This window comes from Ovis aries, chromosome 15, assembly GCF_016772045.2.
Source record: "Ovis aries strain OAR_USU_Benz2616 breed Rambouillet chromosome 15, ARS-UI_Ramb_v3.0, whole genome shotgun sequence".
In the NCBI taxonomy this organism is placed as follows: Eukaryota; Metazoa; Chordata; class Mammalia; order Artiodactyla; family Bovidae; genus Ovis; species Ovis aries.
In genome coordinates, this window is record NC_056068.1 from 46,473,748 (window position 1) to 46,501,445 (window position 27,698).

The 27,698-nt window shown below is 41.6% G+C and overlaps 1 non-coding gene across 1 annotated transcript; it reads left to right on the top strand.

Moving 5' to 3' along the window:
• Positions 1–2,446: 2,446 nt before the first annotated feature.
• Positions 2,447–2,518, top strand: TRNAW-CCA (transfer RNA tryptophan (anticodon CCA)). Its single transcript has one exon. It is a non-coding gene; the product is annotated as a tRNA-Trp (tRNA).
• Positions 2,519–27,698: the final 25,180 nt, after the last annotated feature.

The following is a 27,698-nucleotide window of genomic DNA, read 5'->3' on the forward strand; positions in this document are numbered from 1 at the left end:
ATGCTTCCCACAACCATTAATCGCTGTGTCAAAGCTACCTGCACGGCCTGTCAAGGCAGCCAAGTCACTGTCCATTGTGCTGGATTGTCCAGCTCAGTCAGGACCCAGCGGAGGGAACATGAGAGCTTCTGAGAAGGGGAAATAGGGAAATGTATCTGGGACCCCAGTGAAGGTTGTCTGGAGGTAGAACAATTTCTGGAAAGCAATATGTGCTGGAAAAATCTTACGGATCATATTGGGGCTACTGAATATTTCCTTGAATTTCCCAAAATGATCAGAAGGGTACCCAGAGACTCTAAAATAAAACTTGAAGTAAATGTATCCAGAATACTACATTTGGCTCTGGTGGGTTGGAGAGGGGTCAAACAAATAATTGTTCTCATGGTGGGGAGACAGCGCCTGAACTTACCCAGCACATCAAAATATGAAAGTCATTCAAAGCTTGTTGCAGATGTGTTGCCAACGTTATAGGGTCTCTTAGAATGAATGGTGGTGAATGCAGGATAAATAAAATGGTTTTCTGGTCAGGTAAGGAACCCAAACATATCCTGTGGACTTCAGTTGTCCAGGGTAGGGGTTGGGGGATGGCTAACATGTGACCTAGGGTGGGAAGCTGTTAAGCATATAGGGCAAAACCTTAATCAGCCACTTTCTGGATTCTTTAACCTTCTTAGAAGCTGCCAGAAGCCAACGCCTTTCTAGTGAATAATGGGATACTGCTCATATTTTTTAACATGGCTCTGAGTCAGAGCCATGGGTCCTGGGTCCCTGGCCAGCTCTCAACAAGACAGACCAGGGCAGATGAGGAGAATAAAATAAGACACTCCTTTCAGTGGTTTTTCTGCTGTCCATCCTTATGGCTCTGTATAAGCTTTACTTCCCACCAGAAAAAAGAGCTGCTTCTATCACCCCCTTCATTGCTGCTGCTCTTTGTACAAAGACTGTGCTATTTAGCTCACAATTGAGGGGTTATCTAACAAGCCATGCCTGCCTGGAGGGCAAGGGTCTTGTCAGGCACTTCCTGGATGGTTTTGCCATGATCAAAAAAACTAGAGTGGTCTCTGAATTCAGTGGTTGTTCTCTCCCACCCTGCTATGGCTGTAGGAGGCCACAACCCTGTGAAACGTCACCCTTGCGCAACATCACAGTGGACCTTCGGTCAGATCTCACCATGCGGACAGCCTCTGATTTCCTGTATGTGGCTCATTTGGGTGGCCCAGTTAAGAAAAAGAAGAACAAAAATTGCCAAGAAGTAGCATCTCCAGCTTTGGGTATTTTTTTGGCTACATCATTTATATACTGCCTCTGGAGGCTTGGGTTGCTGCTGTGCTGGAGGGTGGTTATAAATATGCAGCTAACCCACACTTGATTTCATGGTCTGGGGAGAGGATACATTACCATCACGTCTTCACAAGTCAGTATCCTTTGTGAGCGCTTCCCCTGTGGCTCAGCTGGTAAAGAATCCACCTGCAATGCTGGAGACCTGGGTTTGATCCCTGGATTGCGAAGATCCCCTGGAGAAGGAAGGGCTGCCCTACCCATTTCCAGTATTCTGGCCTGGAGAATGCAATGGACTGTATAGTCCATGGGGTGGCAAAGAGTTGGACACGCCTTTTTCAAGTGAGCGACTTTCACTTCACATCCTTTTGTGAACAAGACCAAGCACTACTGTGTAGAGTACCGAAAATTGATCAACAAATCTATTTTCTAGAATCCATAGAAAGCTGATGTTCATGTGCTACTGCTCATGTATAGCTTATTGTAGAGAAAAAGTAACAGTCTTTAGCAGGTACCCACTGGAACTGGGGTGACCAACCCATCCTGATCTGCTCAGGACTGTCTCTGTTTTAATACCTAAAGTCTCCCATCTCAGGAAACCTTCAGTTTCAGTTAAGTTGGGACAGTTGGTCACCCTAAGAGAACTGAATATGGCTCTGATCAAAGGGTATGGGACTAATGAGATTTATGAGGTCCCGTGTTTCAAGGAAAGTTCCATATAACTCTTAAGTGAATATGTTCATCTACATCAGTGTTATGAGGTTTCCAATATCTAAGCCAGAAAGGCCAGTACAGAGGAGGAATGATCGTTAAACATAGGATATTGAGTTAAACCACTGTAAAATTCATTAAATATTTAGTGTTTACTATGTTCCAAGCACATTTCGAGGTATCAGAAATAGAGAATTGAGCAAAATAAAGGCCCTAATTTCAGAGGACAAAGTCTCAGGAATATAACCAGGAAAGTTGGCATGCTTCTTCTGGATGAACTGTGGGATAAAGGAGCAAAACAGTCATACCTTCCCAAAACCAAATTGGTGAGGACACGATGTAGCAAGATGTTTTCATGATGTATCCTACTATTTTCTAATCTTGATTGCACATTCTGGGAGGAAAAAGTTGGACCTGCAACCTCAGTACATATTTGCAAATTATATGCATGTACTTCTCCCTGGTGGCTCAGAGGTTAAAGCGTCTGCCTCCAATGCGGGAGACCCGGGTTCGATCCCTGGGTGGGGAAGATCCCCTGGAGAAGGAAATGGCAATCCACTCCAGTATTCTTGTCTGGAGAATCCCATGGACAGAGAAGCCTAGTAGGTTACAGTCCACGGGGTCGCAAAGAGTCAGACACGACTGAGCGACTTCCCCTCACCTCACCTCCCAGGTGGTGCTAGTGGTAAAGAACCTGCCTGCCAGTGAAGGAGATGCAAGAGATGTGGACTTGATCCCTGAGTTGGGAAGATCCCCTGGAGGAGGGCATGACAACCCACTCCAGTATTCTTGCCTGAAGAATTCCATGGACAGAGGAGGCTGGTGGGCTGCAGTCCATGGGATCACAAAAAGTTGGACATGTCTGAAATGACTGAGCATGCATGCACTGCTAATATATGAAGCACATACACAAAAATGGAAATTAAGAAAAGTTGCTCTCTAAGGCCCTCTGGGGCTGAAGCAAAAGCTCAGGGCATACATGATCAACCATTAAAGGGTGGTTTAATTCCAAGTAGGCATTAAAAGATCATTTTTAAATGCAGGTAAAATCATGGCTCTTATACAGATGTAAGAATAAAAATGAGTTGAAGATTTTATTTAACTCATTCATAGAAAACAAAAGTGATACAAGTAGGTCAAAGGAGATTACCAAGCACAGACAGTTAAAAGTCAGGAATACGGAAATGTACAAATAGAGCCCAAACTGATTTTTTGACTGTTTCTCTCTATAGAAACAGAATTTGTTTGCATGTCAATAGACAAGAATTATCTGGCATTGCTATCAGTTATCTACAGTTTCCAGAATCAGAATCAGACAACTCAGGTGTGCTTTAGAATAAACACTTATTTTTCCATTTATGTACATTTTTTCCCTACAGTCTCCCCACTTTTGATCAAAAAGAATCTTAAAGAATCCTGATCACAAAATGAATGTGGCCTTATTAGATATGGCCTGATTATTTACAGAGGTACAGCAAGAATGTTACCACAAAGGCCTTCTTAAAAGTTTACTCTGCTGGAGGTTTCCATAAGGAATCTCAGGTTGGAATTTTAAAAGCCTCTATTACTTGCTGTCCTGAGGCTAGGAAGCCATGCCCAAGAAACTATCCACCAGGTTTCATCTGTAGGACTTATGATACATTGTGGTGACTTCTCCTCTCAAAGTCTTCAAAACATCTCTAGGCTCCTGTCATGAAAGTGACCTTCCTTACCAGCTGGACCTGTAAGCGAGGTACCAGGAAAGCATTGTCAGCAATAGTTAGCAATTGTCAGCCAGGAAGTCAATCTTAGTTCCCTGAGATCTTCTTCCTTTGTCCCTGGGGTCGTGTCCACTTGGAGGGGCCTGGTGACAAGGTCACTGCTAGTATGAGCAGCCAGTCTTCTGCAAAAGAGCTGCCTGGTGGCTGCAGACACCAAAAACCATGGACCTGAAGCAGCTGGGAGTTAGAGGGTTTGATTCTCTCACTCTTCTTCCAAATAGTCCCTCTATCTGCCCCTGATTCTCTGAAACCTTTTCCAAATAGGATTAACAGGTGCTCGGATCAGCTGTCCACGATGCTCCTGTTTGGAAATTATTTGATAAAGTCCCTCCCGAAAATCCAAAAGCCATTCAGCAGGAACAAAGCACAAATGAACAGGGAGGCTTATAAATCACTGCTTCAGTTTTTAAGACTAAGAAGCCTGAATTCGAGTCACCTTCTACCTCCATCCTGATTCTCCAGTATGGGCCATCATATGACTGATGATTGCTTTTGTGTCCCATTGAAATCTTTGGCTACTCCAAGAAACTCTTCCTGCCAAATCTGTGGTAGAAACTTTAACCTCAGTGAAAAGAACATGGGACCTCTGAGCTGAGCCTTAAATTGAGAAAGTAAAGCAGCATGTTAAAAAAAAGATTTAAGAAAAAGTATTTCAAATGCAATGGTAATTTGGACCAGTGAAATACTGCCAGGCTGGGAAGTAATTCATAGTTAGGAGAAAGGTTGGAGAATTAAGGTGCAGGGATTGCCCCCTAGTGTTCATGGTAAAGCCTGGAGTCTCCTTGTATTAAGTGAACTGAATATCACTCCTGAATTTATGCAATATTCCTCCCCAGAGGAAAGAGATGGTGGTAAAGCTTCAGCGAAACAGGTTCTATCGAAATATATACTTTTCTAGGATATAGAATGTGTATCTGTTGATGGTCCAGATGCTGGTCTGGAATTAAGCTCAATTATTGTATGCCTTTCCATCCTTCTACCTCTTTCAGGTGGATGGTCCATATTATGATGTTTTATATAGTATCTTAGGAGGATATTCCAGAGAAGGCAATGGCACCCCACTCCAGTACTCTTGCCTGGAAAATCCCACGGACAGAGGAGCCTGGTAGGCTGCGATCCATGGGGTCGCGAAGAGTTGGACACGACTGAGCGACTTCCCTTTCACTTTTCACTTTCATGCATTGGAGAAGGAAATGGCAACCCACTCCAGTGTTCTTGCCTGGAGAATCCCAGGGACAGGGGAGCCTGGTGGGCTGCCATCTACGGGGTCACACAGAGTCAGTCGGACACGACTGAAGTGACTTAGCAGCAGGAGGATATTCATACTGCAGACCTGATGTCGGTTATGTCCGAGGGATGTCCTTCATTGTGTAGTGTTCATTCTCAGTTTGGAAGCAGTAGATGCTTTCATTGGAAATCTCATGTGTAAGTCATTCCAGTTGGCCTTTTTCTGTGTGGATTGCAGCCAGATGTCGATATATTTTGGAACATTTGAAGTATTCTTTGAGGGTGGTCTCCTTACTCTTTTTCTTCATATTAAGTAGTCTTATGGTCTCACTCTAGACATACACCTGACAGATTAGATCTTCACACAGTATCACAAATCACTGTTGTGCTTGATCTGGCCAGTCCAGTCCAGGATGTGTTTTGCAGAGATGGGGAGGAATTTTTATTTAGAAGTGGGATAAGAATCCTCCAGTAATATGAAGACATTTTCCTTCAGATAGACTTTATTCACATAACACAGTTTCTAAATAAACTGGCAGAGAATCTTACACTGGAAAAACTGTTCAGCTGTATTGCAGCCACTCAGATGCAGAAAAGCACCAACTAATGGGCTTAGGTCTTTGGGTCAAATATGAAGGATATTGAAGAAGGAGACAAAATAACAGTACTGCTTTGAACAGCTAATCTTCATAATTAACAGACCAATTGAAACGTAAAGAAGCATTTTTTTATAACAGTATTTTGTTTCCCATGTAAGCAGCATGGGGAAAGTTGGCGCAGTTCAAAAGAAGCAAGAGATGGAAAACTGCTGATTTTGAATTGTGTGTCTGAAGCAACAGAAATGAAAACCTATTGACAATATTATTTTTAAAAGGTATTTTGTAGGGAGAGCCATTTTACAAAAGAAAAAATGTAAATGGTTAGTTCATACTCCATAATTTGGGGTAACATTTGAATGCAATAACATTTTAAAATAGTTTTTGGGAAAAGAGACAGTGGCTTATCATACCCAACTAAATAAGCATCATTTTCAAATATAACATTCCAGAAAAAGCCTCTGTCACATAACGATGTTTCCAATTATATTTAGTAAAAAAGGAGGGTAGATTCTTACTGAACCTTTGCAAATAACTATGTTATCATTTAAAAGTAAGACTATTTAATAAAAGTTTCTGAATTTGGAAGGGGAGTCAAGTAGGGAGAATAAAACATCATCTAAAGATGTTTCATTCAGTTTACAAAATCAAATTTTACTAAATTGTTATGGATTATAAATAAGTTAATAAGAAATGTATCTTATGTATCCAGAAAATTAGAACATTAAAACAATATCAACAATATTCCAAACAAATAGCTACAATCAACTCTCATTAGTTCATCCATTCTATGTAGTCATTTCTTGTCCTGCTGGGTCTTGGGTTAGCAGTATCATGAACCCATCTGCTTCTTACTAAAAAGAGTTCTGTAGATCCTAATTTAGACCATTAGCATGGTCTTTCCTCTTCAGGACAGTCTTAAAGTTGTTTAAGTGATGACATCAGAAGCCTGTACCCAAGCTCTATTATTCACTGAAGCGTCAGTAGTTTGAAGTAACTGGTACAGTCCTTTTCCTTGGAGTCTGGGGACCATGCATCTTTGTCAAAGATGTGATCTGGCCCCTGCAGCTGATTGCAGAGCCTTCAGGGGAGCTTACAAGTAATACAAAAACTATCTGTAGATGCCAGACTTAAAATGACTATGGTAATTGATGGAGAGAGTTTATATCAAGCAAGAAGTAACTGACAAGGAAATTTAGTTGTTTCTGTGTCATGCAAAACAATGCTAATCCAAATAAATAAACACATAAAGCTATGACAAAATGTCTATGTACATAATGATTAAGGCTATTTTCAAAGAAGATATTGAACTTTGTAACCAATTTATAAAAATGAATGAACATACTTGTTATAGAGGAAAAATTCTTGAGATATGCAAAATTCCCTACTCATTATATACATAATACACTAAACTATACCAATAATATATCAAGAATATCAAGTTAAGAGATTCAGAGTAGGTTCTAAACATTTATATTTTAAAAAAATTCTCCAGATTAGTCTCCATTGCCCGGAGAAGGAAATGGCAATCCACTCCAGTATTCTAGCCTGGGAAATTTCATGGACAGAGGAGCCTGGCGGGCTACAATCCATGGGGTCACAATGAGTCAGACACGACTTAGTGACTAAACAAATGGCAACATAGCCAAGTCTGACCTTTATCCCCAAATGAAAACCACTGGCTTAGAAGACTCAGGTTTCACATTAAAGGAGAACGATTAAAACCAAGTAAACATTTTAAATAACTAAAATTATGATTAGTAACACTATTTTGCTGTTGCCTAACATGAAGCAAAGCATCCTTGGGATGAAGATAAACAAATATGAACCAAGCCTTAACATCATTCAAGTCCCAAGATAGTTACAGCAATAAAATTTTACTTATACAAATTTAACCTGGGGAAGGCTAAGCATTTTTTTCTGATTTGACAAATCTTTCCATGAAACTCATAAATAGCAACATAAATAAAACCTAATTATTTAGAAACAACATCCCTCTTTCATAAGTTAAGGAAAAAATCTTTTGGGGTTCGAGAGACCCACTTAGAAATATCAAAGATAGGTTCAGGGAGGCAAAAATCAAACATTGTCAGGAGATTTAAAGTCTTAAGATAGCATCACGGGGGCCTCAGAAATTAATGTTGTTTTTCTTCAAATATTATGATTTGAAGGTGACAATAAAACATCTAAAGATAAGCACAAATGTAACACAATTGTAAAGAATCTTAGTTTTTTTCTAAGTGAGGAAATTTTGCTTTTTTAAAATAATCAAGAACATGATACAATTAATGTACTGTAAGACAGAATGCTTTGCTATCTAGGCAAAGTATATAGATAAAAAGAACTTTCCATATTGGAGGCGAAGGCAATGAGAAGTAACATGGAAACAAGACCATTAACAATGAGCAAACTCTGGTGAAATTTTAACACATTTCATAACTTTTCAGACTCAGGTATTATAAACCAAGGCAAATAAAATTTAGTGATTTCTAAGGGTTGGGAGATGGTGAGGACGGGAAGTTAATTATTTAACAGGTATGAAGTTTCGGCTTGGGAATTTGAAAAATTTCTGGAGATGGATAGTGGTGACAGTTGCATGACAATGTGAATATACCTTAATGTACACTTAAAACTGGTTAAAATGGTAGATTATTTACAAGCTTTGCCCTTTATTGTGTTCTTTTATATTTTGGAACAAACTGACATAGGACCCATCTCAGAGCATCTATAATGTGAGAATGAATTTCAAAATATGAAGATGTTATTAACATGCAAAAAAGTCATTGCTGCTATTTTCAAATGACTCAATAAATAAGAATTATCAACATTTCTCAATTCAGTTTCCAATATGGTAACTACTGACAATGACTGCTGACACAACCCCTAACCACCCCCCACCTCCCCACCCCCCAACATCCTCAGTACGTTTCAACAGTGCCAAGGGGTTTTGGAGACAAAACAAATCATACATATAAACCCTTGAGACCCATTGTTTTAGGATAACACTACTCTTTTTTTTCCTTGATAAACAGGAGCACATATGCAGTTGTATTTATTACTTCTCAATATAGTATCAACCACTAACATAAATTTAAAGTTTTAACCAAAGTAAACTTCCATTTCAAAGAAAACTGAGGTTGAAGGGGAGGGATAAGGTGGATAATTGTGAACTATGTCAAATATCAGCTTTTTATTTTATTTTTTGACTATATCACATGTGATATCTTATTTCTCCAACCAGGAATTGAACCTGTGCCCCCTCCAGTGTAAGCATGGAGTCTTAACTACTGGACCACCAGGAAAGTCCCACATACCAACATTTTAGCCTTTAAAATAGAGCAGCAGGGTCCATGGATACATATAATACAACTTTCCATAGCCACATATATCCCTTACAGCAAAACTTATCAAAGTGGCAAAAATGAATATATTCATTTACAGTGGTCCCCAACCTTCTTGGCACCAGGGACCAGTTTCACATAAGACAAATTTTTCCATGGCTGGGGGTGGAGGTGGCTTTGGGATGATTCAAGCACATTACATTGATTGTGTATTTTATTTCTATCATTATTATATCCGGTCCACCTCAGATAATCAGGCATTAGATCCCAGAGGCTGCATTAACAGACTCAAAGATACAGCCTGTCTACAGCATATAAAAGACACAAAAGTATTTAAACTTAAAATTATGCTTAGTAATCAATGTCTAGTATTCTGTCTTACTTAAGAATGACCTTGGTATGCAGTAACTACCCATTACTTAATTTTAGTATCAGTTCAAGGTTTTAAGCTACCTAAAACTCTTGGAAATTATCTTCAAGGTGACATACTGCCAAACAAAATTACTGTTGAAATAAAAGTTATTTTCAGAATAATTACTGTGAAATAAAAGATTTTCAGAATAATGATTTGATTAGTGAAACACAATTTTCATTTTTCATAATCTTAAACACTATGAGTTATGCTAACTAATCTGACTTAATAAACTGTATAAGTTTAGAAAAAACATATACAAGTAGAATACTGTTAGGAATTATACTTAACATCAATAAATTAGAGAAAATATAGCTGTTTTTCTTAAACCCCAAATGCTAAACTATTCATTTTCCAAAGATTTCCTTATATTCATAAACTGGAATTTTAAAGATATTATTGAGTGGGCTTTGTTAGTGCAACACATTTAAACATTTAGAAGTTCATTTTCACCATTTTCTGAAAATTTAAGGAATATTTGCCTAATTTAAGCTCTTATTTATCTCTGTCTTCCCTGGTGGCTCATCTGGTGAAAAATCTGCCTGTAATGTGGGAGACCTGGGTTCGATCCCTGGGTTGGGAAGATACCCTGGAGAAGGGAAAGGCAACCCACTCCAGTATTCTGGCCTGGATAATTCTTGGACTGTATAGTCCATGGGGTCGCAAAGAGGTTGGACACGATTGAGTGACTTTTACTTTCACTTATCTCTATCAGCCAATCCGAAAAGAACTCAATTAACATGAGACTTTATAATCGAATTTATTAATGCCCTCAGCAACTGTGAAAATATTATACTTTCAGAATGAGGGATAAAGGTTTTTTTAAACTACAGACACACAGATAAAGAGGGCTTATAGCTTGCTTTCTAAAATTTCAGTCACAGGTCCTGAGTAAAATCTTACCAATCCTGGTATGAAGAAGTCATTCTCCTTCTCAAAGGGCAATGGGCTCAATAGATTTGGGCTCAAAATAGGCAAACAAAAATGACTAACAGTCTAAATTCTCTATCATCTTTCACCCAGCAGAGCATAGATCTCTATAACTCATTAGTCCATTTACAGAGATCACTAAACGGTCAAAGACCAAATTCTCTGTCACTGCTGCTACTAATGAGTATTGGCTATAAAGAGAACCAAAACCAAAACACAAAATTTGTAGAGAGGAAAATTAAATCAGAAAAATAGCAAAGATGCCTTGTCACTTTGGATTCCCCTCTGAGAGTCAAGAAGAGATAGACCTGAGCATAACCACATCTTTGGTGATGAGGTTTACCTGGTTCTGTCAGATGAATGCATTATGCATTTTAATGGAGGACCCCCAAAACTGTTAAAAGGCCATTTCCAAAATTGAAAAAGTATGATTCTAATACACATATAAATATGTACTAAAAGGATAATGAGAACCCAAAAAACAGGCACCTTTACGGATTAGGAACATTAAAATGCACGTGCAAACGGAACCCAAATTGAGTTCTTTGCGGGGTGGGGTTTGGGGTTAGGGAGGTGTTTTGCATTGCTATTGTCTACAACTTCAAGGAGCAAGACAGCTTCAAGAGTGTCAGAATCAGATAATGGGAAGAGTGTACATAGACAATACATAGGTCTACTGAAGTTTTTTTCCCTACATAAGGTTATCATTAAGGTTGAGATGCAGATGTCACTCCTTCCAAAACTATGAAGATATGGTCCTACTGGACTTGTCTGTAATCCAGTTACTCTCAAGGTTCCATCTCATTGCTCTGAGATTATGTTTACAACCCTTCTCCAACCCCAAATATCCCATAGTATTCAATCAGTTGAGACACTCCATATACCACTTGCAATATCACCACCCAGGCTACGTACAGTGGGGGGAAAAAAAACAAAAAACAAAAAAACACAACCTTCTTCTCATGTTTCTAAAACCCTGATGTGAAAAACTACAGGTTAAACTAAAAAAAAAAAACCACACACTTTAACTTGTTTAAAACTTCCCTAACTTCAGTTTCCAATATAAAAAGAAAACATTCAGAAATCTAAAAGCAGTTGCCTTAAACTACTTTCAACAAGAAAAAAACAGCAGGCCTCCCCTGCTTCTCTGTAAAAATTCTTTTGACTCAGTCATGGTGAATCACTTAATCTCATTTCTAAATTGTTAAAAAAAAAAAAAAAGAAAAAAGAGAGAGATAGTGAAAAAAGTACCCTCCAAAAATATACTGTAAAAAACTGAAAAAAAAAAACCCCAAAAGAAAGAAGGGTGTAGTCTGTCACTTATACATCTAAAATAGTGCTCAAAAAAATGGTAGGAGATGCTTTCTCCTCTGAGGGCTCTAAAAGGCAACTTCCTTGTGCATAGTGGAGTTAGAAAACAGGACATCGTGCTAAAATGGGTTCTCCTCTGCTTCTGATGCAGCTGAGGCCCAAAAGCAAAGAAAAAAGTAGGTGGCAAGTCCCCTTACTTCAAAGTGGGTTTTGAGACCACTTTCATGGACAGGCAAAGGAGGAGGTAGTTGGAGAGGACAGAGGATGCAGTGGTTGGATGGCATCACTGACACAATGGACATGAGGTTGAGCAAGTTCCAGGAGATGGTGAATGACAGGGAAGTCTGGCATGCTGCAGTCCATCGGGTTGCAAAGAGTCAGACGTAAGTGAAGTGACTGAACAATAGCAAGTTAGATAGCTTTGTGACCCTTAGAGAAACACTCCCCCCTCAAGTCCTCAAGATTTGAGGTAAAAGAAAAGACATTTTGGAAAAAACAGTTGATGCCCTGTAGCATTCTCCCTCCTACCTCCTTCACCTACCCAAGGCTGCACACCTTTTTATCTCAAATCTCACGAGAAAGGGCTTCGAAAAATCAGTTCCCTTAAAACTGAGTGGACCAAAACAACTGGTGTCTGACCCATACCCGGGAGGATTAAAGGTGGATGGCTGGGGCTGGAGTCAGGTGCTAGGATGAGGAGGAGTGCATAAACCATTAAACTCAGAGCAGAAGTGCCTGCTTTGAGTGGACCAAATAGGGGAACGGAGAGAATGAGCCTGAGGGTTGTTTCCAAGGAGACCCCACCTAAGTGGGCTTGCTACTAGGCAACAGAGATTTCAAATCAGATGCAGAAGTCAGTGGAACAGGTGGCCAGCACAGGAGGTCCAGTGTTTCAGCAGACCCATTTCCAAGGGCCGCATGAAACTGCCTAGTAAGAGGAGTCCATGGTGAATATCCATCAAAATCCTAGGCCGGCACCAGCGCCACTAAGTGTTACAGTTTCCCTAAAGTAAGGCCTTTCCTCCTCTCACTCCTCCGGCCTCCATCCCCAAGCCCTGTTGGACCCAAGTCATAGAGGGAGTGGGTTTGGAGGAGCAGAAACCTTAGGTGGGAAAACAAAGACAGTTGTGCCTCCCCTGCCCCTATGGGCCCCTACCTTCCTCTCCTCACTTCATGCTTCCAGCCTGAATCAGTGCTGGGGAAGCAGAGAAATGGGAAATATTTGTCTTAAATAAAGTTCAGAGTTACATGGGACTGGACGTTTCAATGACTGAAATGAGGCTATTTTATGACTAAAATTGACTGGAGGGACTTAAATATTTTTCTATGAGTGTCTGGAAGAGCTACAGGGACCCACTTAAGATTTCATCCACAGACAAGGAAGAAATTAGCCTCTGAGCAGAGGGGGCGGGAAAAAAATTCAAGTTGCTTTCAGAGCACATCCTACCAGACGCTACCCTTTCCACATAATGGCTGTACAAGTTTGCTCCAAAGAAGACAGCCTCTTTCCCAGCTTCTAATAAGCCAACCACTATCCCCCTAAAATGGTTCTACAGGACTTTCCCCTGTAGAACCATCCCCAGGATAAGAGACCTTGCAGATTCTGAGAAACCTGTCAACCACAAAGAAACAAGCAGACAAGCAGGAAAATAATAACAGGATAGGATGCTTTTTTTAAGGGTCTTCCAGCATTGGCTTCTTATATTGAATATTCCATGGGATTCATCAAACAGAAAGTTCTAGAGCTAAAGGCTGCTTAAAGAAAAATCAGAGCAGGAAAAAAGAATCAGTGGTGGCTCATTCAAAACCACGGGGAAATCAAACCACGAGGAGGTCGCAGTAAATTCTAAAATCCTCACTCACAAGGCAGTTCCATATATTTCATGGACTTCCATCTGAAGGAGTGTGCCAAAGAAACTTTGGGTGAATTTTAGAGACCTTCCGCCTTGGAGTGGCAGGTGGACAACAGCTAGAGCCATTTTCAACCTCTGCTGAGAGCAGTAATGTCCTCAAACTGATCTTCGATACAAATCATGGGATGAGGAAAGAATTACCTTCAAGGATCATCTATATGCTAATAAAGTGAGTGGAGGTGATGAAATTTCAGCAGAGCTATTTAAAATCCTAAAAGATGATGCTATTAAAGTGCTGCACTCAATGTCAGCAAATTTGGAAAACCCACCCGTGGCCACAGGACTGGAAAAGATCAATCTTCATCCCAATTCCCAAGAAGTGCAGTACTAAAGAATGTTCAGACTACTAGACAATTGCACTCATCTCCCATGCTAGAAACGTTAAGCTCAAAATCCTTCAAGCTAGGCTTCAGCATTATGTGAACCAAGAAATTCCAGATGTTCAAGCTGGGTTTAGAAAAGGCAGAGGAACCAGAGTTGCCAACGCTTGCTGGATCATAGGGAAAACAAGGGAATTCCAGAAAAACATCTACCTCTGTTTCATTGACTACACTTAAGCCTTTGACAGTGTGGATCATAACAAATTATAGAAAACTCTTAAAGAGATGGGGATACCAGACCATTTTACCTTTTGCCTGAGAAACCTGTATGTGGGTCAAGAAGCAACGGTTAGAAATTTGTATGAAACAACTGACTGGTTCCAGTTTGAGAAAAGAGTACAACAAGGCAGTTTATTGTCACCTTGCTTAACTTATACCCAGAGCATATCATGCGAAATGCCAGGCTAGATGAGTTACAAGCTGGAATCAAGACTGCCAGAAGAAATATCAATAATCTCAGATATGTGGATGATACCACTTTAATGGCAGAAACTGAAGAGGAACTAAAGAGTCTGTTGTTGAGGGTGAAAGAAGAGAATGAAAAAGCGGGCTTAAAACTCAATATTAAAAAAAACTAAGATCATGGCATCTGGTCCTGTCACTTCATGGCAAATAGAAGGGGAAAAGGTGGGAGCAGTGGCTCTAAAATCACTGTGGATGGTGACTGCAGCCATGAAATTAGACGGTGATTGCTTCTTGGCAGGAAAGTTATGACAAAACTAGACAGTGTGTTAAATAAAAAGCAAAGACATCACTTTGCCAACAAAGGTCTGTATAGTCAAGGCTACAGTCTTTCCGGTAGTCACGTATGGATGTGACAGCTGGACCAGAAAGATGGCAGAAGGCCGAAGAATTGATGCTCTCAAATTGTGGTGCTGGAGAAGAATCTTGAGAGTCCCTTGGACAGCAAGGAGATAAAACCAGTCACTGTTAGAGGAAATCAACCCTGAATGCTCACTGCAAGTGCTGAGGCTGAAGTTCCAATACTTTGGCCATCTGATGCGAAGAGCTGACTCATTGGAAAAGACTCTGATGCTGGGAAAGATTGAGGACAGGACGAAAAGGGGACGACAGAGCATGAGACAGTTGTATGGCATCACCAAATCAAGGGATAAGAACCTGGGCAAACCCTGGTAGATAGTGAGGGACAGGGAAACCTGGCATGCTGCAGTTCACTCGGTTGCAAAGAGTCAGACATGACTTGGTGACTGAACAACATTATCATCTACATGTACAATTTCAATGTAATCTGTGCTGTGTATTTCTACATAGTGAATGCGTACATTTGCTAACAAAGTTGGTCCATCATAATCATTCCCCTACCTCCATAATGTATTGAAATATCTTAAAACAGAGGGTATTACAGAGTTATAGGGGCAGATGACTTCAACATTCCTTCAAAATCTACACTTTGTCTTTCTGTGATAACCTATCATACTGAGTTGGGTTATTTCTCTTTAATTATTAGGGAGTCTACAGTGAACAGATGTGAGTCTGCTCTCATGGAATCCCTACAGAACTACTGTGGTAGACACCATGGGCCGACTAGCTAAGTACCTCTAGCTAGTAACAGGGCATGTAAAAAGGAAGAAACAGACCTATGGGGGCGAAAAATGAACTTGGATCTAAGTAAGTCAAGTGAGAGAATTCAAAAATTGTGTCCCATTCATCAGAATTTCTAAAACTTTAATGTGTATAGTCATTACTTGGGAGTCTTGCTATAAAATGCAGGATCTGATTCAGAAGGGCCTGAGAGTCTTCATTTCTAACAACCTCCTGGGGGATGTTCACCTTGCTGAATCATACTTTAAGAAGGGAATAAATTGAAAAACAGTAAAGAGGATATCACGGAATGAAGGTAGAATGGAGGATTAAGTCCAATAATCTCCCCAGGTCACGCTCTGGGACCACTTCCAGGGGAGGCCTTTTAGATTTTTTAGCAACTGAACGTCTTCAGGGGAGTCCACTGCAGAATCCCCTCATGAGAATGGTATCATCCTACTCATCTTAACCGTGTGACACAGAGTCGGGAGTTGGGCATCCTCCTCACAGTTCGAGGAAAACATCATGTATCCTGGGAAGTGAAACCCTGGCAGCAGCTGACAGCAGCGTGCTTGGACAGTGGGAATGCTCTGGGGTCGGGGAGATGACGATGGCAGGAGCCACATGGGAGAGTTCATGGGGGGCATGCATGAGTTGTCCCTGGCAATCCCCAGAGATACATTTCTGGTGAGGGAATTTTTAAGGGGGATGCTAAGAGGCAGAGAACAAGGCACCCTGTAAAGAACCAGAGGTGTGGCCAGTGCTCACGGGGGCATCATGCCAGGCTGTGTCAACCGGAGAAGCAGAAGGTGACATGGCGTCACCATCCCTTCAAGGGAGGAGGCAACTGGGTTTCCTTCTTTTCCAATGCTAGGGGGAAAAGCTGTAAGAGGGGAGGTGTGAGCGGTATCTGAGAGCCAGACGATGCTCCTTTCTCTCCTTCTGTCTCTACTGTGATAACATGTATTAAAATTTTTGGAATTTTTTGTCAATTTGCATGTTTATAACCTTCATCTATTTTTCTGTTTGTTAATTTATAAGATCTTATATATATATGTGTATATATATATATAATGTTATTTATAAGATCTCTTTATAGATATTAATAAAAGGAGAACTTTCTTATGGGAAAAACCCCATGGTTTGAATCTTGGAGGTGATTAGCTGTTAGCCGCAACAATAATGGCAGCTAACCATTATCAATCACTATTTTTCAGGTAACTCTGTGAGATGTTTTACACGGATTCTTCCATAATCCTCCCCGTGACTCTACGTAGAAGAAATTATCTCAGTTTTATAGGAAAGGGAAACTGAGATTTAAACAGCATAGACAATGTAAACAGTGGACCACAACTACTGAATATTGACATCAGAATATGAATCCAGGCACAAGCTCTGGAGGAAGAGAAGGAAAGGCATTAGGATCTTGAGAATGCATAGGATCTTATAGTAGGGGACGTGCCAAAGCCTCAGGCTAATAGTTATTAAGGTCACAATCCCCTCTTTTGTAAACAAATATCAATGGTGAAAGATTGCCCCGAGTTAGGTACCAAGTCAAGAGTGTTGAGGGAAACAGACGGGGTTCATGGAGTTTATTGTGTGAAGGGAGAGAGCCACAAACACAAATAAGTATGTAATCTGAAATACTGACAAGTGCTATAAAGAAAAACTCTAAGCATGTGTTAGAGATAAAAGGTGGAGGATAATTTAGACTAAGTAGGAAAAGGCTTGTCCGAATGAGAACTATATAAACAGAGACCTGACAAATAAAACGAGTTAAGTGAAGAGGAGGAGAAAAATATTCTGGGGCAGAGGAAATTGCTGATGAAAAAAAGAAAATGGTCCTGATGCAGGAACAAGCAGAACTTTTGAACAAATGATGCTAGATAGGCAGGTGGGGTTCCGGGCAAGCAGGGAAGAATTTGAAGTCTCAGGAGGGAATCTTAGGATCTCGACACATTATTGGGGTAGATTAGTGGGAGTTCTGGCATTTGGGGACCAAAGTTTCCAGATCTTCCAGTTAGTTATGGAATCAGAAACTGACCCCTGAAGGTGTGGGGAATAGGGGTCCTGAGGCAGGAAAGGAACTTGGACTTTCTCTGTCTCAGGGGCTCCTAATCTCTTCTCACCCAGTCTGTTTCCTAATCCATCCTGGTTTTTTGCATCTTTAAACTGTCCACTCAGTTCCCCCTAGTCCTTTATACCTTCGACCCTTTGAGCACAGGCATTCCCTTGAAGGTGAAGGAATAGCTCAGTTTTCTTGCTCTTTCTAGAACCAACTTTGCTTAAAACTATTCCTCTTCCCGGGAATTCCTTTTTATAGTCATTTGGATAAACTCTAGAGAGTAGTTTAACTCAGATTGTACTTCCTTCACAAAGCTTTCCTAGGTCCCCACAATCAAAGGCCCTACTTTGTTTGCCCATTCAACCGGAGTAGGGTCTGTCTGCCATAAGGTATTTCATGTACCCCTATGTCTTCTGGAAAACTGGTGAACCTGTCCAGACACAGGCCCTGTTGCATCCACCTTCACAGAGCCAGCCTCTTGTTCTTCTCTCTCTCCTATATCAGGAAGTATTTGTTCACTCCTGTTAATCAGTGGCTTGGCCAATATTGTAACCTTCACTCCCTAGGCATTATTCCCACTGTTTTATGAAGGTGAGAGTCACTTAGGTGCTTGTTAAAAAGTCAGATTCTGTGGTTTTACCTTAGACCTAAAAAAATCATATTGTCCAGGCAAAGAGAACCAAAAATTATATTACTAAAACTGCCCCCAGGTAATTGTTATCATGACAGAAATTCAGACAGTACCACAGAATATAATTTAGGTCAGAGAATTAGCAGGTGCTCCCTAAGTTAGATGTTTGCTCATTTACCTTTTTCATCCTGTGGCCGAACAGGTGTTACTGCAATAGGACTTGTTTTTCTTCAGCCCTTTAAAAGGGAAGGAAGGAAATATGTTTTAGATATAGAAGCATTTCGAGGTGGGTATTTGGAACTGAAGAAGGCCTGAACTGGAGATCTGAATTAGTAAATTTGCATAGAACAGACCCCAAACTCAAATTTGGGAGAAAATCAGCCCAGAACAGGAACATCTAATATATACTAGGAATTATTAGGTGCTCTACATATAATGAATTATTAAATTAAGCCTGATGATTTCCCCTATAAGGTAGGTTTTATTATCTACATTTTGGAGGTGAGGAGACTGAGTTTCAAAGAGATCAAATGACACAGGTCGTAGAGCTAATAAGCAGAAAATCTCCCAAATAGATTGTTTATTCATTTAGCAAATATTTATTGTCTCCCATGTACAATGTACCTTTCTTAAACATAATTTACCCTTTTCTCTAACCAGGTTTAAGCTTTGGCCCTTTTCTTTGGTTTTTAAATAATTTCATTATGACAACTTTAGGTGTTGGTTCCTTTTTATTGCAATTCATAGGATTTCTTAAATCTGTGGCTTTAATTTCTTGCTCAAAGCTGCCCTAAGCTCCTCGCCATTTGTCTACTCACAAGACAGACTTTTATAACGTAAGTACCATGAGAGTGACATTCTCTCACTTTGCCATAAGCTCTTGGTTAAAGTCAGATAGGTCCCTTCTCCTACACTTAGGGGGATCCTTTAGAGCCTGTTTACCTGAATCTCCATCAGGCTCCCCACTTTGCAGCCCCTGGCTTTGATTTCTGTATACTGGGACCCATGACGCTAACATTCTAATTTGGGGGAGTATGCATACCTTCAGGGTGAAAGAAGCTCCCATACCCTCTTACCCCTCTTAAATCTTCACATTTTAGCTTGATTCTTACTGTTTTATCATCTCTTCATTGATCTTAAGAAAATGCTTCTTATATTTTGTTCAGTTTTCCTCTTTCAAGTTATTTTCAGCCAGAGGGTTGATCCAAATAACCTAGCTTGCCATTACTAGGAAAAAGAAGTCCTAATTTAGTGTGCAGGAGATTCACTCAGATTACTCAGGGGCAGCCTGCAAGGATTCAAACATGAAGTGAAAAAGACAAATTAGTCTGATATTACAACTATCCAGGTGAGAGACAGTAGTGGCTTGGTGAAAGGTGGCAACACGCAGAAACTCAATAGTTGGATAACTCCAAAATAACTTCAGATATCTAAATAATTGAAAAATAAGCCCTTTAAAAATAATCTTTTAAGAGTTTTATATTATCATTTTCACCCAAGTAAAACAGGGTTGAATAGAAGCTCATTAGGACTTTGTGGTGGTGTTACACTGCAGTATTTTTTACACTTTAGTGGAATCTTAAGGTTCCATTACCACCCCCCCCTCCCATCAGATAATCAGTTAAAACCCTATATATAGAGAGAGGGTTTGACAAGCCCTGAACTAGTGAGTAATAAACTTCTATGTACTACCAGTGACAATTTAAAAGATTTCCATTTTTCTGCAGAGAGGACAATGGGAAGCTGTATCCTCATCCTTAGTGGTAGACGCCCCGCAGAGTCCTCAGATGGAAGTCACTTAAAAGAGACTTTGCGGCTTTAATATCCTCTCAAATACTTATTTTCTGGGTTGGGAGGTTGGTGTGGCTCTTCTCGAGGGTCCTTAGGCCTCTGGCGTTCTGTGTTGCACACTGTCGGTCTGTGTTTCCTCCCGTTCATGCTATGTCATCTTCACGTAGGAAGCTCAGTTAGGCAGGACTACATTGCTTTGTTTTAACTCCTCTGCTTTTCTGCAGGAGTAAACTGAGGTCTCTAAGGAAACATTTCTATCTCTTCGGATAGCCCAGCCCTGCCCAGACTTTTATTCCCAGCCTTCAAGTCCTGCCAATCACCCCTACAATTGTGGCTGGACCTCTGCCTTTCACTCTAACTTCATTTCATGCCACTTTCCTCAGCCTTGTGGGACCTCTATTTCCTGAACTCACTAAAGGTCATTACTTTCCTGGAGTCTTTCCCTCCTGTATGCCTGGAAAGTTTTTCCTCTAGACCTTCTGGTAGCTGGCTCCTACCGCCATTGCAAAGTCCGTGAGTCTTCCCTTGGGTTCAGCATCAATAGATTAGATGAACACCTAAGTTATATGGATCCTGCACACCAATAAGAAGAAAATTTAAACATCTTCTGACACAATAAGGGAGGGCGGGTAAGCCAGTCTGGAAGACCAGAGAGTAAGCTGTAGCACTGCCCCACTCCTGAAGAGCAAAGGACAATAGTTTCACCTGAGCATATCCAACACCTCCTAACCATGGAGTCCTTTTTGGTTCTGCTGTGGTCTAAATGTCTGTATTGCCCCAAAATTCATATGCTGAAACCTACCCCCCGAGGTGATGACATTACGTTTTGAGGACTTTTGGGTTGATTAGATCATCTGAGCAGAACCCTCATAAATGAGATTCATGCCCTTATAAAAGAAGCCCAAGGAAGGGCCAGTGCTCCTTCCACCTTGTGAAGTTAGAGCGTAAAGATGGCCATCTAGGAGTCAGGCTCTCACCAGATGCCAAACCTGCTAGCACCTTGGTCTTGGACTTCTCAGCCCCCAGAACTGTAAAAAATAAATTCCTGTTGTGTATGAGCACCCAGTCTATGACATTGTTACAGCAAACTAAAAAGACTGAGACAGGCCCTAGTTTCTAAACTATTACTCTGGGTAAAGGTATGCCTGATAGCGGGCCCCACACTGAGGACACTCAGATGCTGCAGAGGAACCAGGAGGCCTGAGGCCCAGGGTCAGGAGCATTGGTCTTTCTGGAGAAGATGGGTTTTGAATCTGGAGACATCTTTTTGCGGCTTCAGGTCACTAGTTCTGTGTTACCTCTTATCACTAAGTCACATCCTACTCTAGTTATTTTATTCCACACTGGCAGATACTGGCTTCAATAATATCACAACTAATCTCTTTCTACTGAATGATTTAGCTGATTTGTGATTCTGAGCAAGTCATTTCTGTTTTAATATCTTTGCCTGCAAAATGGGGAAAATGCAGTCATCTCAAGACATTACCATATTAGAACAAGAGAAAGTACTCTGAAAGGGTTAATTAAGGATTATGTGACTATGAAGCAGGATTATTAAACACTGGCATTTTGTCAGATCACAACAGTTAAAACCCAGCCCAATAGTTACAGCAGTGTCTTCCAACTTCTGCTGGGTGGGAGGCCAGGCAGTCATCAAACATGTTAGAATTAAGGCTTACCCAGACAACTACTGGGCTTCACAACAGCAGGCATTCTTCCTGTCCATGGTGAGGGTCCCTTCTTGCTGGACTAAGTGAACACACTGGCTCTCCTCTTAAGTCTCTTTCGTCCCCAAGATAAGTTCCTACCCTCTATTTCTTTCTTCTTCTTGCCCATCTGTTTCCTCTCCCCATTGATCACTCTCTCAAGCAGCCCCTCCCTCTCATCCTGGTCCCTTCTTTTCATTACCTCCTCCTCTCATTAGTCTCCCCAGCCGCTCCCCCTCCTTCTGACCAAGCCGCTTTTCTTTGTACATCTTTTCTGTGGCCTCCTTGTCCCAGCCTCTCTCCCTCCTCTCATCCCAGCCGTTCTGCCTTAGCCGTTTCCTGTGCGTGGCTCAGGTTCTCAACGGCCTTAGCCGTTTCCTGTGCGTGGTTCAGGTTGCAAGTTCAAAACTGGCAGGAGCTCCCCGGCTCCACGTGAGCCGGCGGGAAGCAGGCCTAAGGGGCGGGGCTGAGGGAAGGCGGTGCCTCTGCCCCGGAGAAGCAAGCGGATCCGATTTTCCCGATTTTTCCTGGGGCCCACCGTATCGAGGTGATTTACAGGTTGGTATCAACCTGAACCTCAAGTTTTGCGTGTCCTGTGTAGCAGGGCCTGGTGCATGAACCACCCCTCCCTTGGGCACGCCTCACGTGTCTACATCTCCTCCAGAACTGGCTTGGGTTGGTCTCTCCTTCAGAACCTGCCCTTGAGATGACTTGCCTGGAGGTAACACGACCTGGCAAAGACCACACAAGCTCAACCCAATACCCATTCATGGGAGGGAGTGTCCTTCTTGTTTGTGCACTCTCTATAAAATAACTGATTTTATAATAATTGTTTTTGTAATTGTTAAATTATAACTGCTGTAATTAAAATGATTATTCAAGGAATTCACTGAATTGAAATTGTATTTGCACAAGCACTAGCAGTATTTGTCCTTTAAAGGCTGAAACTGACCTCCTAAAGCAGCCCACAGGACTGGATAACTCAATAGAAAACTCAGCAGAGATCTAGGCTACTTCCCAGGTGGCTCAGTGGTAAATGCAGGAGGTGCAGGAGACTCAGGTTTGATCCCTGGGTTTTGAAGATCTCCTGGAGGAGGAAATGGCTGCCCATTGCTATATTCTTGCCTGGAGAATCTCATGGAGCAAGAAGCCTGGTGGGCTACAGTCCATGGGGTTGCAAAGAGTTGGACAGGACTGAGCGGCTGAGCATGCAGGCATGCAGGGCACTTTTGGGGAAAGATTATATTTTGAACAAAGGCATAAAAGGTTGCTCTCTTTCAAAACCCATCTAAAAAAAGGGATTTCCTGAAAGTGAGAGAAAGTTAGGGAATTGGATTTCTTCATCTATGTATAATGTGTCTCCATGTCTTATGCTCTGTTTCTCCTCTGACACCATACTGAGGTTTGTCTGATTCCTTAGCTGGGTTTAAAGGGATTTTTTTTTTTTTTTTTTTAGGTATAAATCTTCAGAGAAGGTGAGAAAAAAGAGATTATGAGAAAATTTTGGAAACTGAAAAATAGATGGATAGGTGTCTAATGACTTAGTTAACCTAAGTAAGCAGATATAAGAATTAGGCGAAACCAAAGAACTGCCACAATTAAATGGCAGAACCCTCCAAAGGCCTAGGAATTGGTGGTTCAAGATATTTCTGGAAGTTTAGGGGGTGGGGAATAAAATAAGATTGGTTGAAAGCTGTTGAAAAAAAAAAGATTTCTAGATCCCTTAGCTAACTCTCTACTGTTCTTCTCATTGGCAGAAGACAGGAGATCTGTCTGAGAAGATAAAATTGAAGGCCCTTCAGGCACGCTTGAAGGCAGGGATACCATAAAACAATCTTAAGTATTCATACGCACAGTAAATACCCCGTTGAGACTACCCCCATGCCAAAGTCTTTTCCCACTGGCTGTCCAAATGCTGGAAACCAGGTCTTTATTTTCTCCAGGAAATTGGAGAAGTTCTCTAGGACATCTCCCCAGCTAATGAAGAGAGAACTGAAGGTCTTAACATCTGGAGATCCCAACAAACAGCTTAACCATGTCACCCTATAAAGACGCTCCCAGAAGACAAGCTCCATCCACTGCTCAGACTTCCAATCAGCTATCAGTCCTCCACTGTTAAACTAAATCCTGCCCTACTGTGAGCAGGATGGACCTGTACAACTCCAAATTCCAAAATTGATAGCCACTATTGTGGAGCAAAGGATCAGAAGTCAAATGACTCTGGTCTTCAAAAGAATATCTTCAACATATAGGTTAAAAAATTCCCAACCTGGACTTGTATATCTGGCCAAACTAGGAGTCCAGTGTGAGGGTGAATTACACATATATAGACAAAGACTTCCCTGTGGCTCAGATGGTAAAGAATCTGCTGCAATGTAGGAGAGCAGGGTTCAATCCCTGGGCCAGGAAGATCCCCTGGAGAAGGGAACGGTTACCCACTCCTGTATTCTTGCCTGAAGAATTCCACACACAGAAGAGCCTGGTAGGCTACAGTCCATGGGGGTTGCAAAGAGTTGGACGTGACTGAGAAACTAACACTTTCAGACATAAAGATTACTTTCCAAAAGTTTACTTTCCATGCATTCTTTCTTAAGAAGCTACTAGGATATGTTAGGGCCAAGACTAAGATACTTTCTTATTTTGGGTGAAAGATTTAAAACAGCATCAAAAAATTTAATGATCATTAAAAATACTTTATGCAATATTAAAAATGTTAAATTTTATGCCAAAAAATCCACAATGAACAAAAACATCAAAATGTTTAAGATAAAGTTCAACAGGGATGGATTAAGGTGAAGTGAGTTAGGCCACGTTGTACAAGTGCGGAGTGGGATCCCATCTTTATTAAACACTCTGATATTTTGTTGGTTACGTACACAGCCCTGTGAAGTGAAACAGGACTACAAAGAGTCGGAATACAAGGAGGTGAATATCACTGGGGATCACTTTGGTGCCTGGATGTCACAATAACAAAAATTATGCTATTATTTTGGAGAAAGAAATGGCAACTCACTCCAGTGTTCTTGCCTGGAAAATTGCAGAGGAGCCTGGTAGGCTATAGTCCTTAAGCTCGCACAGAGGTGGACACAACTTAGTGACTAACCAGCAGCAGTGACATCTTATTATTTTATTGGGTGAAAAGGGGATATAGGAGTGTGTGCGTCTGGTTGGTGGAAATGAGAGTTAAACCCTCATCTTCCTTGGAGAGTGGCCAATAGATAATACTGCCAAACAGAAGAACCAGAAGTAATATTAGCATGTTGTTAAAAGACATGGTAATAAATACTAGGAAAAAATGGATAAGAGATTTGAAAGTAATTCCCTCTGTAGGAGGGGAAATGATCAAGTTAGAGGTCTGAGGACTGCTGTTTGTCTTGATATTGTAGAATACACGATTCTTTAAACTATATGTGTATGTGTCCTCAGTCGTGTCTGACTCTTTGTGACACCATAGACTGAGGTCCACCAGGCTCCTCTGTCCCTGGGATATTTCTGGAAGATTACTGGGCTGGGTTGCCATTTCCTCCTCCAGAGGCTCTCCTTGACCCAGGGATTGACGCCGCATCTCCTGAATCTCCTGCATTGGCAGGTGGGTTCTTTACCACTGACCAACCTAGGAATTCCCTTTGAACTATGTGTATATATGACTAATAAAAATATTAAATAAGTAAATCAGTGTTTGAAATAAAAAAACTCTAAAGTACTCCTCATGGGAAAGGCAGTTTATTGGACTTTATTACATGATGTTATGATTCAGTATTATTTTTATTTTGGATTACTTATGGCAGTGGCTGCCAGCATGCTCTCAATGCTAGGGTGTCTAATAAGCTTCCTGAGCTTGTGTGTTTCCTTGCGAGACAGCTGCTCCAGCTCACGTAGCCTTCACAACTACATAGCAAGTCATGAAATATTTCCAAGTGAGGGATACCAACAGATGAGGGAAAGTGAGGCTCAGAAATAGAAAGTAACCAGTCAGAGCTAGTCAATCCATAGTTAACGGCATTGGGGCATACTGGGTACCAGATCCTTCCAGTGAGATCGGTTTTCAGACCAGGTTAACTGTTGTTAGCTCTTTACCCTGGAGCTGCGTATTGGTCTCCTTTGGCCAGATCCCCACTTTTGCTGCCTAATTCTGGTTTGACCTGCATCACCATTTCAAGTTGGTGGGTGCAGCTGTTCCCTGACAATGTGAGGGCCCTCTCCTTCTCTCGGTGTACTTAAAGCCAGGCTTCCTGCCTCAGCCACCCTATACTCTTCTCTTTTCTGGGATGAACTACAGATCCCCACATCTAGGCAGCCCAGGGGCTGGCCTAAAAATTTTCTGAATTGCTGCTTGTTACTTCCTGGAGGATTGTACGTGTGTACTTGAGCTCAGTCACTCAGTCATGTCTGACTCTTTGCGACTCCATGGACTGTAGCCTGCCAGGCTCCTCTGTCCATGGGATTTCCCAGTTAAGAATATTGGAGTGGTTTGACATTTCTTATTCCAGGGGATCTTCTTGACCCAGGGATCAAACCCACGTTTCCTGCATTGGCAGGTGGATTCTTTACCACGGAGCCATCTGGGAAGCCCATATGCCTTAATTTAGAAGGATCAAGGGATTATCTCTGGTTTAAGACAAAAAAGAGATCTGCCCCCCCAGCCCCCCCCCCCCCCCCCCCCCCCCCCCCCCCCCCCCCTCACCCCCCCACCCCCTCCCCCCCCCCCCACCCCACCCCCCGCCTATAGATTGAGTCCCACCTGGAACGCTCTGTCCCTGTCCAGGTCGGGTCTTTGCACCTGCCTTTCCTTGCCCACGTGCAGTGTTAGCCCTGTTCCCTGACACTTAGATGGAATCTTGTATCCTGTCAGGTAATGTCGGGTGTTCTGCCTTTCACTCATTGCTTGAAGCCCATTTGTTTCACCCTGGGAAATTTACTCAAACTAGCCTTACCATTTAAATAAATGTAACTTCCTCAAGAGCCCTTGCATGTCTTATCTCTTACCACTTACCTGTCAGGAGAGTATTCTGGAGCCCCCAACTGTTTTACTAAGAAAAAGTGCCTAATCTGATTAAGACAATGTGCCTGTTTGGTGAACTATTTCCTTTCTCAAGATGTGGATACATGGCTGGGCTAGAATTGTTTCCAAAAGACTGAGCCCTACCAAAAGGGAGGTGTTAATCTTCATGTCTGGTGCAAGCAACGGACCAAGCATCTGACTGAACAAGTGCCCCGTAAGGTTGGGGGACAGTAAATGAGATTCAGAGAATAGGAAGCAGACAGAGAACCATGGTTAGAATCTGCAATAAGGGCTGCCACTTCCAGCATGGCCCCACCTATAGGCATTATATCCCAGCCCAAAGCTTTGACCTCAGATGGGGCCTGCTTTCTTCTCCACCCTTTCCATTTGCTTTTCTTCCCTCCCACCTCTCCTCTCCCAGAGATAACTTGAAGGAAGAGTTTTTCCTTAAAGCATCCCTTGCTTTCCACTAATCAGACCTGAGTAACCAGAGTGTATGGTTGTCCAAGGCTCTGGCTTGAGTTGTCTGTGAGAGTTGTCTGGCACAAGGCCCTCTGTGCCTGTTCACTGTGAGACTGTCTCTTTTCTGATTTGTCTCCATATCTGAGACTTAGCTGGAAACTTGCCTTCTTGGAAGGTTTGAGGGGGATGAGATTTCTAGCACAACTGCCATCCTCAATTTTTGTGGAACTGGCCTCCCTGTGGTGGCTTCCTTCCAGGCATGGAGATGCTAGAACTGGGGCTTCTGAAGGATCCAAAAACAAAAAAAGCCTCTTGATGAAAATGAAAGAGGAGAGTGAAAAAGTTGGCTTCAAGCTCAACATTCAGAAAACTAAGATCATGGCATCTGGTCCCATCACTTCATGGGAAATAGATGGGGAAACAGTGGAAACAGTGGCAGACTTTATTTTAGGGGGCTCCAAAATCACTGCAGATGGTGACTGCAGCCATGAAATTAAAAGATGCTTACTCCTTGGAAGAAAAGTTATGACCAACCTAGACAGCATATTCCAAAGCAGAGATATTACTTTGCCAACAAAGGTCCATCTATTCAAGGCTATGGTTTTTCCAGTGGTCATGTATAGATGTGAGAGTTGAACTA